At 41.2% G+C, this 15,471-nt stretch overlaps 1 protein-coding gene across 21 annotated transcripts in view; it reads right to left on the bottom strand.

The window, feature by feature from the left end:
- Positions 1-15,471, bottom strand: part of ZBTB20 (zinc finger and BTB domain containing 20) — a 636,327-nt gene that overhangs the window by 289,699 nt on the left and 331,157 nt on the right. For 9 of the 21 annotated variants that reach the window (XM_043512086.1, XM_043512028.1, XM_043512048.1 and 6 more), the window contains one exon: positions 388-525. The exons of 8 other annotated variants lie outside the window; for them this stretch is intronic. The gene's annotated coding sequence lies outside the window, so the exon portion shown is untranslated. The remainder of the gene's footprint in view (positions 1-387; positions 526-15,471) is intronic. 4 more of the 21 variants (XM_043512053.1, XM_043512019.1, XM_043512067.1 and 1 more) reach the window with 1 other exon arrangement.

Here is a 15,471-nt window from a genome sequence, read left to right on the forward strand (position 1 = left end):
CCATTACAGTACCTATCCTTACAACCTCTACTTACCACGTGGGTAAACTGAGACACAGAGAAGTTAAATAATAAATCACAGAGCATGTCAATGATAGAACCAAGAATAGAATCCTAACCCCCACTCCACTGACTTCTGACTAGATTGCTCTGCATCTCCCTTCCATTTCAGTGTATTTTATATCAAGAACAGGAAAGTATTCTTCCCCTAGCACTCCAGGCAGCTGATATGGCAAAAACCAGGTTTTTTTTTTACTTCAAGCAGCTCTTTTCGCTCAGCATGAGGTTTCCTCTTTCTCGCCCATTCCCCAGGTTCAACAATCAGCAAAGCAGTGATTTACTTATGTGACTATAGAACTCTTGCCTCACAAGCAAGGAGGAGTTTTACCTTTTGGTTTGCTTTTTACTGGTCCACTGCTCAGACGATCCCAGGGGATATATTGTCAGCTACTAAACTTTTTAAACAGGTGGAGGTTGAAATGGGAGGCAGGTCATGGAGTCAACAGCAGTGAGTCAGCTCGGCCTGCTGTTTAAAAAGAAAACTGTAATAAGACCGGAAATAATAAATAAAAATCATAAAACATACAGCCAAAAGGAGTCTCAGGAGCTAGTTAGGAGCAACACAAGTGAACTAATGGCAACTTTGAAGCATGATGATGCAGCCTGATATTGAAAATAGAATCCAACACAGTTGTGCAGATGAATCCTTTATATGAGAAATGTTAGTTTTCCACAGGCTTCAAATGAAATTCTCTTGGTACTCATCTGCAAACATTTTCTTGCTGCGTGTCTAGTGTTTATCAGGGATGAAGAACCCCACAGTATAGTAGCCCAAGACAACATGAAGTCAGGCCAAGGATAACCTCCTCATAAGAGTCAAAAGATGTGCAGGACATGAAGGATCTGAATCAAGCAAACGTTGTTATTCTGTCTGAAAATGTGCTTTCTTTAATAAATATGTGGGCTATCAAAAGTAGCCTTTGGTTGGCTGACTGGATTTGTATGCTATAAACATGTGATCATTTATTTGTTTGGTCATTTCTAGCTTACTGTAAAATCATGGAATAGATCTAAAAGTCTGAAATTAGTCTTTTATTATTCCATATTACATTACAATAGGGGAGTGTCAGTTTCCCACATCTATAAACTTTTTCACATTTTGTACCTGTTCAAGAACCAGAACATGATGTGTAAAATCCTACATCTACATCCAACTCTGATACAAACTGACTGTGTGTCACTGGTCAAGTCTTTCAACCTCTTTTTGCTTCAGTTTCTTCATTTGTAAAGCACCTGGAATACCTGTTCAGATAGTGATCGAGTAGTGCAAAGTCATATTACTGTTAAGTATATTTATCTTGACTAATCTAGTCAAAGAAATCCTGATAGTTATGGATGAAATGATCCATTTAAAAAATCCTAAGAAATATATAGATTAATTCAGTCTGGAATCCAGTGACAATCATTTGGTGACCTAAAGCATCTGATATCTTGGATCATAGTATGTATAATTATTTATAACTGTTTTCACTGCTCTTCAAATGGATCCTTTCAATGATCAGTTGTATGTATTGTAACCAGAGAATATAACCAAAAGGATGAAATATTACTTTGTAAGTATATTGTAACATAATTTTTAAATGCCATTCTGAGGAAGTCTGAGAATATTTTGCCTTCTTCATAGGCCACTACTGAAAGCAGAATACTGGATTTAGAGAAATATTAGTTCCATTTAGTATAGTCAATCCTACGGGCCATATTCTGCCCCTAGCTATTGATGTATACTGCCTAGCCACTTTAAGGGAATTCTGCATGAGTATCCACATGGCAGCTTAGAACCTATGTTACTATATGCTTCTTGCAGACAGGGGCCATCCTTTTGTTCTGTTTGTACAGTGCCTAACACAATGGGTCCTGGTCCATGACTAGGGATCTAGTCGCTATTATAAATAATAAATAATAATAATAATTGAAGGGGATTTTATTTTTAAATTTAAAAAGCAAATCCTATGCCAACTCAGAAACACTACTGACACCAGCACAGAAAAAGGCACTAACAGCTGATATAACTTACAGGTAACATTCAAGCAGTAACATTTTTGCTGCAATTACTGATGAAAAAATCCAAAGCTACTTGCACCCGTTTACAAAAGTGTTTTACACAGACTCTGAAGTCTGATATTCTTATCTCAGGGACAGCCTTAAGACACAGTGGAGATGCTCATTACATATATTGCCACAAAGATTAGCCACAACACAGTTTTTACCCAATGTCCTCATTCCTTTTAACATAAAGACCAGGATTTCCAAGATGACTATTATCCTGAAATAATCCTGTTAGGCCACTGCATGGTGACATTTATTATGTGTGTCCAGTTTAAACAGATGGAGCAAAATATAGGTAGATGATTTTACTTTGTAGAGTTGAAAGCTTATAATGCTTCAAGAAAATACCCAGTTCCATAGTACATACTAAGAAATACAGTAAACAAAATGGTACTCTATGGGCTGGCTACTGAGAGAATAAAGGAATGGCTTCTGTTCCACGTCACTCTCTCCCTTGCCCATTCTTTCTCATTCTTGTTCATTCTCTAATTCACCCACACATTGGCTCATTTATTCTTGCCTATATGCTCTCAATCACTCCTATATTCATTCATTCATTCTCTCCTTCTATCACCCAGGCACCGATTCATTTGTTGTAACACATTCACTCTCTCTCTCTCACCCAACCACACTCACCTTCACCCAAACAAATACACAGAGTCGGGGTGGGCCTCACTCACTCTCATCCATCAGTCAACTTCCCCGTGGGCTCGGAGGAGGGGGTAGTCGCAGGAACTCATTGCAGGCACTGGTGAAAGCTGGGGTCCAGAATATCAGAAAGAGCTGCTCCTTCAGCAGATGAGAGGGCAAAGGAGAGGAGACAGGGCCCTGCTCTTGTAGGGGTTGACTAGCAGAGGAGAGAGAATACTCCAAAGTGAAAGGGCCTCTCCTGTGTGGAAGAGAGAGAGAGAGAGAGAGCGCAAAAGGAGCGCAGAAGAGATTCTAGCTGTCCAGGAGGAGTCACTCCTGTGGCATCTGGGAATGAGGAAATCCAGGGAGTGCGTCAGGCTCTTTGCACCAAAGAATCAGGCACTGGGAGCAGTTCCTGTGGGACAGCCAGAGAGCACACTACTATACATCAGGTCAGCACAGTGGTGTCCTAGAGAAGGGAGAACAAGTACTCTGGCTATGTAGAGCAACACAGATCAGACCTAATGACTGTGGAACACGCTACCACCCTGATAAGTGTCACTCTCCTGCCCAGGACTTGAACAAATACTTATGCTGTCCTATTTTGGCAGGAGCCCTGATCTGGATTCTGTTCCTGGCTCTGCCCCTAACTATCCATGTGACCTTTGGCAAGTCACTTGACCTCTCCATGCCCCAGTTTCACCATCTGTAAGGGGGGATTATATTAGTTTAGTACCTCCTGTGTGGAAGGCTTCATTCATTAAATGCTATAAAGTGCTTTGATATCCTCCAAAGCCTGGCATTATGCAAGTTCAAATTACGATTCTAGTTCTCAGTATGTCCAAAGCTATTTTAGGTATTATCAAAAGGCTCCACTGTAACACATTAAATTGCCATCATACTGAAAAATAATTAACAACCTACATTTTTGGGGTCCATTATTTGAACTATTTGACTGATTAGTGAATTACCCCGAATCTTCAAGCTGTCAAGAGAGAAAATAGAAAACATTACAAAGCAGTGCCTAGAAAGGACTATCTGAAAAAACAGACTAAGAAAGAGAACAGGGACCATTTATTCAGTTCATTACAGCAAAACAGCAGGTAAGAGTCAAAGTAATCAGATGTACTGGACAAAAGATGTTGCTAGTGATAATGTATAAAGATGATCAAAGAGGATTGTAACTTGTAATCAACGGACTGATCCAAAACAACCAACAAAAAAAAGGCTATTAAGAATGGTATATACCGTCCCCGAGAGAAGGCATAACACACTGTGGCTGTACTGATTTTTATTTCAAACACCACCATACAATACAAGATCTGATGTATGTGAGAGAAACAGCCTGAAGTGGTCTGAACCTAAGAGTGGGAGGCAGGGAGTTCCAGTCCTGTCACCAACATTGCCCGACTGTGGCTTTAGACAAATCACTCTTTGTCTCTGTATCTCTGGGGATAACAACATTTATTAGTACCAGACCCAAATGATAACACTGCTTATGAACATCCCAAAAACTTGGAGAAATTTGGATCCACATCCAAATTGTTGGTTGACCTCATGATGGACTGGACTGAAACCCTGTATCCAAATAAACCTCATGTTAGAGTGCACAACTGTGTATAACTTTATGGACCACTTACTTTCCTATCAGGGAGCTTTAGTTAGTTAATATCTGTAAAGTGCTTTGAAGATGAAAAAAAAACTCTGTAAAAAGTCCCAATTATTATGCATGGAAGAAACATCCAGCACACACATTTAAACTATAAAGGAAGTGATCCGTGCTGGTTAAGGAATTCAGAGCCAGATCAACAGCTCTAGTGAAATCAGTTCAGCTATGCCAATTTACACAGCTGAGGGTCTGGCCCTCAAGGTGCAACTGGAACAATTTGAGGAGCACAAGCTGTATTCTTTATGCACATCTGTGGGAGTGGGGTGTCATTGAAAGAATCTCTCCTGGCCCTGCCACTAGCAATTCCTAACAATCCCAAAGCTACAGAACCTTGTCCTGTTTTCCACATTTTGTTCCTGACTGCAAGCACTCAGGGACAAACCCACAGCCAATACAGTAGGCTTCCAGACACTGAGGAATTTCTTGCCCTGGCATCACATGCCCAGCTGTACTCATCAAAGAGGAAAAACTGACAGCATTGTCTGAAAGACACAGCTTGGGATAATTGCTCCTTGTAGCTCCCCTGTCAATGAATATTATCATATTCTTTTCACAGATAAGGTTACTGCACCTTTTCATATTCCTTCATGCTCAGCCACGTAGTAGATTTCTCTTTCTTTACTGAAGTGGTTCAAATGTAGCATAATGTGAGGACCTGGTTTTAAAATCCCTAGGATCTCCATATACACAGCTGCATTCATTGCTGTTTTATACAGCCTAGTTGTGATGAGGTGAGGCAATGGAAACAACACACACACACGTATTTACATGCACAAGTACATAAATGGCTTGGAATGGAAGTTTATCTTTATTACGTTACTATTATCATCATTTTATAAATCTAATAAGATCATCAATCTTATAATACAAATTATCTAAGTATTATAAATACTATATTCTATATTTTAAATGCTTTAATGGACAATAGCAACATATAATCCAATACCTAGCCTAAGAACTGAGCCAACATGCCTTTGGCCATGGAAATTACATATGGAAAGTTACAAGGAAAAGTTGGGAAGTAACTTGGGGTCAGCAGAAACAATAATTAATGCATATTTAACAGACCCCAAGATGGGGGAAGAAGTATTTCCTGGCATGGGTCCAAGTTTCTATCTTGTACTCATTCACTTGACTCATCATATTGAGTCCCTATGCCTATTTTAACTAATAATATGTGCCCCATAACTGTACTTTCTTAGCAGCTCACAGTCTTTAATGGATTTACCCTCACAATGATCCTGTGAGGTAGGGAAGTGCTATCATCCGCATTTTGCAGATGGGGAACTGAATCCAGAACTCAAGTCTCAGGCTAGTGCCCTAACTACTGGCCCTTCCTCCCTTTCTCTCTCTTAGGTATGCTATCCCAATTCTTTCAAAGGTTTGTGGTTGAAATCCAGGTCCTGTTGAGGTCAATTACAAAACTCCCATTGACTTCAGTTGGGCCTGGATTTCACCCCGATGATTATCTCTAACATTGTTTGTTGTTTCCATTCTACATTTTCCTCCAGAGACAACAGAATTGAAAGTGGTATGTGGGGTTTATTTTGGGGATTTGGGGATATAAGATTTTCTTTACAAGGCTAGCTGAGCTACACAACACTGGCCAGCAGGAAAGAATGCAAAGAAAAAGAATCCGATGCTATTACCTACCACAGTATTGCACTGAAAATAGTTAAATCTAAAGACAAAACTGAAAGCATTTCGTTTCCATTTTTTACTGCTACAGGCTAATTCATTATCGTTATTCTGATGTGAAGAAACAACATTTTGCAGTGCTTGTTGGACTTTCATGGTGGTCTCTCTATGAACCATAATCCACCCTCAGATGTGTGCGTGCTGCTCCCAATATCGGTGGGATCAGTCTGAGTTGATCTCTTGCCTTTATATTTTTAATGGAAACTTATATTAATACAAATAAATTAACCTATGAATTTTAATGTCAACTCAGGCTTGGCTCCACACCAATCCTGGTTTTGTCCTTCTTACTGTAAAACAGGGATTTTAAACAGGGGTTAAAAGCAGACCCAATTAATCGGTCTGACAGAGGGTGACTGTGATGTGAGATAGGTGCCTCTAACAGTCTTGAAAATCTAAATAAATAATGGAATGCTTAGGTGCTACCAGCAATAAAGTTGGTAATTCAGTAGGTGTCACTCTTCCTTCTGAGTCACTAAAGAACCAATGCCCATAGTCCTCTGCTCTAATCACTTCTCCGACCTCACTGTTTATACATAGGAGGCTGAATATAGATCCACAGATATAGATTAGATGTACATACATAGATATAGACATATTGGTCTAAATTTTCAAAAGTTACTAGTTGTTTCAGGTGACCAAGTTACACCTTAAATGGACCTACCCATGTCTTTAGTTGAGCACCCAAAAACGGAGACACAAAAAAATCACTAAAAGAAAAGGAGTACTTGTGGCACCTTAGAGACTAACAAATTTATTAGAGCATAAGCTTTCGTGAGCTACAGCTCGAAAGCTTATGCTCTAATAAATTTGTTAGTCTCTAAGGTGCCACAAGTACTCCTTTTCTTTTTGCGAATACAGACTAACACGGCTGCTACTCTGAAAAAAATCACTAGCCACCTTTGGAAATTTAAACTAATACATATACAAAGGACTCACGTATACATTACTATATATTTAGTGAAATAACTGCCTTTTCCTATACATTTTGTATGTTGTGAATTAAAACCACTAAAAATGAGACAAAAAAACATATGCACACACACAGAAAATGAAGAGGCCCTTTCTAGAATGAAAAGAAAATTAAGAGTTGCATAAACAAACAACTCAGGATATGACGAGGCAGCTGGAGAACCATGCTGGGGGACAGAACTTCTAAGTGAATCCATACACAGTAAATTGTCTCCCCTGACAATTTATTGTTCTTCAAAGAGAATAATGATTCTAGAGATGAGCTTGCATTTGTCTTTGGATGTCACAGTAAATGCTAAGAAAGCAATTGAAAATTATTATTTCCTCTGCGCAGGGGAGGATTTAGCTAGAATATTTACATTCTTGGGATCTGGGCCCAGCAATCTCAGGGGTGAATATGGACCAGTAGCAAGTCAATGAGACACCCTGTATCTATCCAGGGATTCAGAGGGCTAGTTGGGGCTCCGTGGAAGGAAGATCAAGGAATCCAGGGCTAAAAGGGCCTTGGTTATACCCTTGAGACATGGGGACATTAGGAATGGAGAAAGTAAGTGGACTGCTTGAGAAGTGGTGGCAGGAGGCATTTTGCTTCCCAAGACAAAGAGTACATATAGTGCCTCCATAGGCGCAGTGCAGAATGTGCTCAATGGAGGTCCTTGCTACATCTTTGAAAAAGCTCTGAGCTGGATTATAGTGGGCCTGGACCATATCCAAGTCTACACCCCATCCAGATGTTCTCTGCCCTGGAAGACTCATCATAGCAGGCAGCATTAGTCACCCCCACATGCACAAGAGCACCAATTGCCATATTATGGGTACAACACGCCCTCTCTCTCCCCACAAAAGCATTCATGCAGGTGTGAACATAATCTGGGCCTCAATCTAAAATCTAAGCCAACCTCTGAGAACCAAAGGAGAAATCGCTTGTACGAGTATTTGGATTTGGTGATGTCTTTCGCAGTCTGGGCTGCAGTTTGTCCTCTTGCTCCCTGTTGGTTTACAGTCATTGCTTAGTCTCTGGTGTTCAGGATTGCAAGAGATGACAAGAGATTAATTTCATTTTATCATCTGTCTGGCCTTGCTGTTTGACTTTGTTTATGATGGTAAAATAATGTGTTATAGTCAGGATTCGAGTATGTCCTTGTACTTGCCATAGAGGAGACACAGTCCAGAACAGATCACTTCAGATGAGCAGGAGAAGGCATGCACTGTCCCTTCCAGTAGATAGTGATACTGTTTGAAAGAAGACAGGTGGGACTGACACATAAAGGTGTTAAAACGAGTACACAGCAGCTGGCATGGCAAAGATCACACCCAATCTCACACACATCAGGATAGGCAGGGCCATCCCACCTTCCTCGAGAAGCCTCGATTGCTGCTTTGGAACACTAGATTCACATTTATATTCCATCCTTTGTTTGTCTTTTTACTTGCTTAGCTCTATGGCACGTTTGAATGTCTCTGGGAAACCACACAAGGTCTGAAAGAGACCTGGGATTATGTGGTGAAAGCATCACAATATTAAAAAGAAAGTGCCCTGAAAAATAACACACAGGAAGATGCTATGATGTAGAATCTCCTGAGCTCATGATCCTGCTGTACAACATGGAGCAGAAACTGTCTCAGATGGGGGTGAGGGGAGAATTATTAAAAACCCTAACATTCAGAATAGGTCCCTCTTAGTGTCTTGCTCCCAAGAGCATGATGGCACAGAAATTCAGTCTTGGCAGGACACTGATTTCTGATGTTGTCAAATTAAAAACTTCTAATGGCATTTTGAATGGAAAAATCTCAGAGTGTTTTCTTTATTGAAACACCCAGTTCCAAGTCTTGAATTATTACGTTAAGCTCCGTCAGCAGTGAGACCAATATAAATGCTTTTCATACCATCTGTCTTGACAATAAATAAATAAAGGAACAGGAAGAAGAGAAAATGGTTGGGTCCCAAACTCCCCAATTTCAACCTGTTTCCCCTTGGTACAAAGCTGAGACTTCAGACCCAGAGAACATGAAATTATAAATGTGATTAATTTTTTCTTTTGCATCTTTTCTCAAATCGTTACAGAACATTCACATCACCCAGTATTCCAGGATCTGAATTTTTTATATTTTAAAATGGGGGAAAGCAGCTTAAAATAAGTGAATCAGCAGCCAAATGATTTTCTCTCTCACACACATTGAGAAGTGCTTGTAACAGTATATGCACTTTATATTTGCTGCTTATGAGGCTTAATGTAATTATCCAGGGCTCCCATTTTCTACAGAAAAACAAATGAGGGTGGTGCACAGGAGTTTGGGGTACTAAGGAGGCAGCACACCCAGTCTGTGGTGGAGGAGGTGGATGACAGTGCATCATGGAGGTCATCATTAACCCCTCGGGCCTATTAAGGAGTGGCTCTGAGAGAACCCAAAGGCATTCCTTTCTGATGGTGTGGTCAGGGCAGGTTGGTGGGAAAAAATAAAGTGGACTCCTAGAAAAGGATATGGAGAAGCTTTCCTCACTACCATAACAGAAAGGAAGGTAAACGAAGGCACTAGAATTATACCATTACTAGAGTTATACCAAGAGAGATGGCCCTTAATCAAAAATATTTGGCAACCAAATACTCCTGAAGTTTGTGGTGTTTTAAATGAGGATCTGGATCAGGATTTTATGGCTTGAGCTATCCTCGAAATAAATGCCCCAAAGGCCTGTGCTCTGTGTGCTGTCTTCCCATTCTAAACCCCCTTGGGAGCCTTGACATTTCTGACTATGTTCTTCCTCTTTCCTGGCTGTGACTGAGAGAATCTTCCATCTCAGATCACAGACTTGGAATCTAAGAGGTCCTGGAGGGTTTGCAGATTCATAATATTGTATTGTAACTTTTTAAAAAAAACTAGTTTTGAACTTTTTTTGCACCCTCGATTGTTTGTAACATAATCTTAGATGCTGAAAATAACACTTATTCCTGAACAGATTTGTCCTTTTCTGTATGGTAGACACCTTTTCCTCCCCTATGCCCAGGGAGCTGAAATTAACATGCCTCTCTCTGTTCATAAATCAGTCACCTTTTCTGCTTCCCCAACACTTCCCTGCTCCCCCCTGCAACACTGATGAAGGGAGAAAGAGTTAAACAACATAAATGTTGTTGTTTGATCCCTGCCTTCTGGCCAATCCCCTCTTCTATGCACATCACCCTCCCCACCCGCTGGCTACCTTGAACTCCCTCTGGATGAATCCGCATGTCTACCCTCCAAACTTAAAGTGACAAGGGAGTGATTTTCCTTAAGAAAAAATGCAGTATAAAAAGTGTGGGTGGGAAATATGCAGCGTAATAGAACTGAAATCCCATAAGGGAAATCAACACAGGCTGCCGCAGATATACTATTTACTTGGATAAATCATTCATTTTTCTCTTGGGCATGAGGTATCACCTACCCAGGATGACAAGTGCAAATATAAATAAATAATAAATAAATAAAGAAATCTTCCTACCCGAGGAAGATTTCTAGCTGTAATGGTTTTTTGTACAGGACTAAGTTTCAGTTAAACTTAATCCTTGCTGTCTTCTGTCTCTCCAACAGCAGAAACATCTGGTCGGTTTTAGATTCCCCTTGGATTCCCAACTTCAAAGGGAGTTATAAAGAATAACAAATACATGTACTGGCACTGAAAAAAAATTAGAGCAGCAGGAGAGAATGGTAAAATTGTCCTTATTTGACTGCTAGTGACAGGCACCACAGGCAGAATTGTGAGAAAAAGTCTTAGAGGCTGAGGCAAATCAGCAGTTCTTTGGTGACTGGTTCTCTTTAGTAATGGCACACAAAATCCACAGGATCTCCATGCTAGGGGGAGGCACACATTTTCAAAGGAATATGCATGCAGAGGCAGGTACGGAGCACAGGCTTCACATAAGATGTGATCTAAATAGGAGACTAGGAGCCAGGAATTCCTGCATTCTATTTTCAGCCCTTCAACTGTTCTGTGTGCGTCACTGGGCAAGCTACTAAGGGCCGCATTTTGGCTTTCAAAGGCAGTGGGGCACTGGGGAGTGTGACTGTGCCCTCTTCCCCAGTCCGTTCATGCAGGACCAGCCATAATTCATTCCTTAACCTAATCTGTAACCTTTCCTCTGCTACCTCCATTCACAATGAATCCACAGAATCCACATTTCAGAGATGTTCATCAAATAAAGTCCAGTGATTACTGAATTTAGAGAGACTGATCAACTTGGGATACTTCTGGCACAGATGAAAAAAAAAGGCTACATATGCCACCAAATCATTTGTTGCAAATGATTTGCCCAGCTCTACTTGTCGTTGCCACCATGACATTTTGTTATGACATTATTTCACCTTGTTATGTCACAAAGTCAACAACCTCCTATTGTTTCAGCAGCAAAGTTATTTCAGGATCTTTTTTTAGGTCTTCTATGACAGCGTGGCCAAAATCAGGATTGATTTTGAAAATGATGAGCTTACATTTATAGAAAACCTTTCAACCTAAAGGATCCTAAATACATTTACAAACGAAGGGCCTAGTCCAGCAAGTGACTCTGCATTGGAGGCTGCCTTGTTCCTTGCAGATTCCTATTGACCTTAATGGGACTCTGTGCAAGAGTAGGGACATGCCTACTTGTGCACAAATGGCCTTACACTAACATACAAAACTACTGAATACAAGAGATTACAGCAGCTATCTCTGAAATGTAGTCACCTGTGCGTGGAAGGCAGCAGCTTTTTAACCTCAACACTACGAAACAGCAACACTACAACGTAGTTTAGGACATGAAGTAAAGAAGGATTCCAGATCAACCTGAAACTGCTGGGGAAGCAGAAATTAGCCAAATTTATCACTGGTGTATCCCCATCAGGAAACACAACAGGATGGGCGTGGCCCATTATAATTACCTGGATTTTGTCCAGGGAACTGTTTCTAAGACCCACACTCTTTTGAAAAGTGCAATGGGAAATTTAATGGCAATGGTCACAAATAGTCAGGCTCTTGCTTTTATGTCTCCTGTGAAAGATGATGCCTTCAGCAGTACTGTGACCCCTAGCACACTGATCCAACATTGACTCAGAGGGAAGAGTGCTGCCTAATGATTGACTTCTTACTGTCTCTGTTGTTAACAGCCACCAACTAAGAGCTGAATGTAGGTTACCTTTGGCACAACGCTTAACAACCTCAACCGGCCAGCAATGTGGCCTACCTGGTTGCTTGAGGAGAGTAAGAAAGGATGCAAAATAAGACGGAGGAATCCTCAGCGCTCCAGCAAGGGCATGGAGAACTCCACACCAGGAAGGAATTTCCCAAAGCAACACATGATATTGTGATAACATTAGAAGGGCTATATCTTTATTAGCTGCCAGAGCAGCACAGACTAAGGAGACTGTGGGTTGAGACAGAGGGCAGCACAAGCTGTGTAAGTCTGTCTGGAAGCTAGAGAGCCAGAGGGTACCACAGGGTCTGTCTGTCTCCAGCAGCCTGAATGCACACTCCCCATTACAGACTTGATCCAAAGCCCACTGAAGTCAAGGGGTAGAATTGCTCTATATGCATTGCAACCTACCGGTCTCTTTTCTACTACAAGACACACAGCATATGGCAAAAGACATTTAATTAAAAATCATATGAAGTCACATTACGTGAATATATCCACTGGAACACTCACCCGTCCAGACTGCAGAGATGGCCTTTGCTTTCTGCAGAAAGATTGATAATAGAACCTGGGGTTGAAGCCCAGAGAGATGTGATAGCATTCATCTATTACAAATATAACAGGGGAAAAGAAAGAAACAAGGAGAAAGAGAGAGAGAGTGATTTCTCACTGTTTATACCAGACAGCCAGCAAAATCTACAGATGCTTTCTGTTTGCTTGGGATATTTTATTGCTTATATTATTACCTTTTTCATGTGCACTGCTCTACCAGCATGCAGAAACATTTTTGACCATGTCCACATTGTAAACTATTATTCTATTTATTTCTTTTTACAGCTTTGAAGTGGGGGAGCTTTTATTTTATTTTTTAAACGTCTAAACACATCACCATTTCAGCTATTCACTTTCGAGGCCGATGGAAAATGTATTCTTCAGATTAAATCAACCTTCTTAACAATAAATCCACTTTACACTGATTCAGCATGTTACATGCTTAGTCACATACCAAATTTTTTATGAATACAGGAGACACCTGTTGGACAGAGCATCTATTCTGACTATATTGTCACAGGCCTGTAACTCTAAAGCACTGTAACTGCACAGAATCATTTCTAGAGCATCTCTTTGATTAACAAAGGCTTTTTTTCTTCTTCTCTATTTAACAAAATAAAAAGCAAGGTCTGAAAAACAGTACCATAAAGCAGGTAGTTAAATGAAGACAAAACCTCTCCTTTTGGATTTGCATTTTTATGAGAGATGGGTGAAATGTAATAATAATCAACATGCTCCCACAATGTTGCGATTTTGACAAAACTGCATTTTCCAGCTGAAAAACATTTTGTAGGGATTTTTTTCAACCAGCTGTCATCCTGTTCTTCAGTATCTCTTGCTATCCTATCCCTGGTTCCTTGCATACAATAGCTCTATCATTCTGCTAATACACCAGTGACAACTGGCGGGGTACTCTGTAATAATTATCAACAGTGCATCTGGATCTCTGACTACTGTGATGTGTCTAGACCAGTGGCTCAACCTTTCCAGACTACCGTATCCCCTTTAAGAGTCTGATTTGTCTTGCCTACCCCCAAGTTTCACCTCACTTCAAAACTTACTTACAAAGTCAGACATAAAAATACAAAGTGGCACAGCACATTATTACTGAAAAATTGCTTACTTTCTCATTTTTACCATAGATTTATAAAAGAAATCAACTGGAATGTAAATATTGTACTTACATTTCAATGTACAGTATATAGAGCAGTATAAACAAGTCATTGTCTGTATGAAATTTCAGTTTGTACTGACTTTGCTAGAGATTTTTATGTAGCTTGTTGCAAAACTAGGCAAATATCTAGATGAACTGATGTACCCCTGGAAGATCTCTGCATACCCCCAGGGGTATACATATACCTGGTTGAGAACCACTGGTCTAGACTATATAGGGGGATTGATAGTAAAGCCTACCCTCTTAGGGAAAGAGGGAGGAGGCCCTCACCTCACATCTTACATAACGGTTAGGAGACATTGCCAGAGCAAGTACTCTTAGTGGCTCTAGCCATTTTGAGGAGCACCCAAAACAAGTCTGAACAGAAGAGAGAACCAGACTGGGAACCACACAGGAGGATGTGGGCTGGTCAGGAGAATGTGTATCTTTTTATGTCTGTTTATTCCTGCAACTTAAGAAGAAAGTCTGTCTAACTAGCTGGTAGTGAAGCACAAGATTAAATATGCGTATAGATTGGTATTTTAAAATTCCCTTTTCTCCAATGCCCTGTTTCAACTAAGTAAAAATACTTTGTTTTAAGAAGGCTGTTGGTCACTGATCACAGGTTTCCAAAAGGATAAAATGAGTAGATTCATAGATTCCAAGGCCAGAAAGGATCACTGTCATCATCTAGTCTTTTCTTCCCTAACCAATTGGGGATGAAGTAGAAGAAGGGGACCAGTGTAAAGGCTGCCTCCTCCCCCATAGCAGGTCAGACACCAGGAGAGATCAGCAGTGAAAGGCGTCCTGCTGAGGACCCCCAGGGGCACAACCAGAATTTTCCTAAGGAGGAGGCCCAGAGCTCTCATTAACCCAGCCTCAAGCTCTCTCCCTGCATTCTCTCCCTGCACCCAGCTCTACATACACTCACCTCTTGCTGCCCCATGCCTAGCCCTGCATACTGCCCCCCACACTGACCTGCATCCAGCCCTGCAGTGTCCCCACTCAACTCCCAGCTCTGAGTTCTACCCAGAAAGGCCATCCCCACAGGGGATGAAGAGCATCAGCCCACAGGGGCCAGGCAGTTTTGGGAGATCCAGTCCCATTCTCCTTTTGCATCTTTGCTTCCCCAGGAAGCACCTAAATCCCAGATCCAATCCTCCCACATCCTGAGGACTGGGGATTCCCAGTGCCACCTGCTCTGCTATTCCCCAGGGGCTGGGGGTGCCCAGTGCCCCTGGGCATCTGAAAGACTGGAAGGGTGTGTGTGTGTGTGGGCAGGGGGGTGCATGTGACCAGGCCCAGAGGCTCAGAGCACCACTCAAATTTGGCCCAGCCGCCCCTCTGTCATGATGGAGGGGCAGCTGGGCCAAATTTTCACCCCCAGCTAGGGGCCAACAGGGATCAAGCTGGAGAGACACCTGTTTAAAGAGAGAATGAGGGACTAATTGATACAGCCCAGTTCCAAAGAGATCTGGGGCACCTTGTTTAAGGAAGGACTGAAAAGGAGTAATCCAGAGAAGGACCTGGGATGGGTTCCAGAAAAAGAGG

Source organism: Dermochelys coriacea, chromosome 1 (genome assembly GCF_009764565.3).
Source record: "Dermochelys coriacea isolate rDerCor1 chromosome 1, rDerCor1.pri.v4, whole genome shotgun sequence".
Classification (NCBI taxonomy): domain Eukaryota; kingdom Metazoa; phylum Chordata; order Testudines; family Dermochelyidae; genus Dermochelys; species Dermochelys coriacea.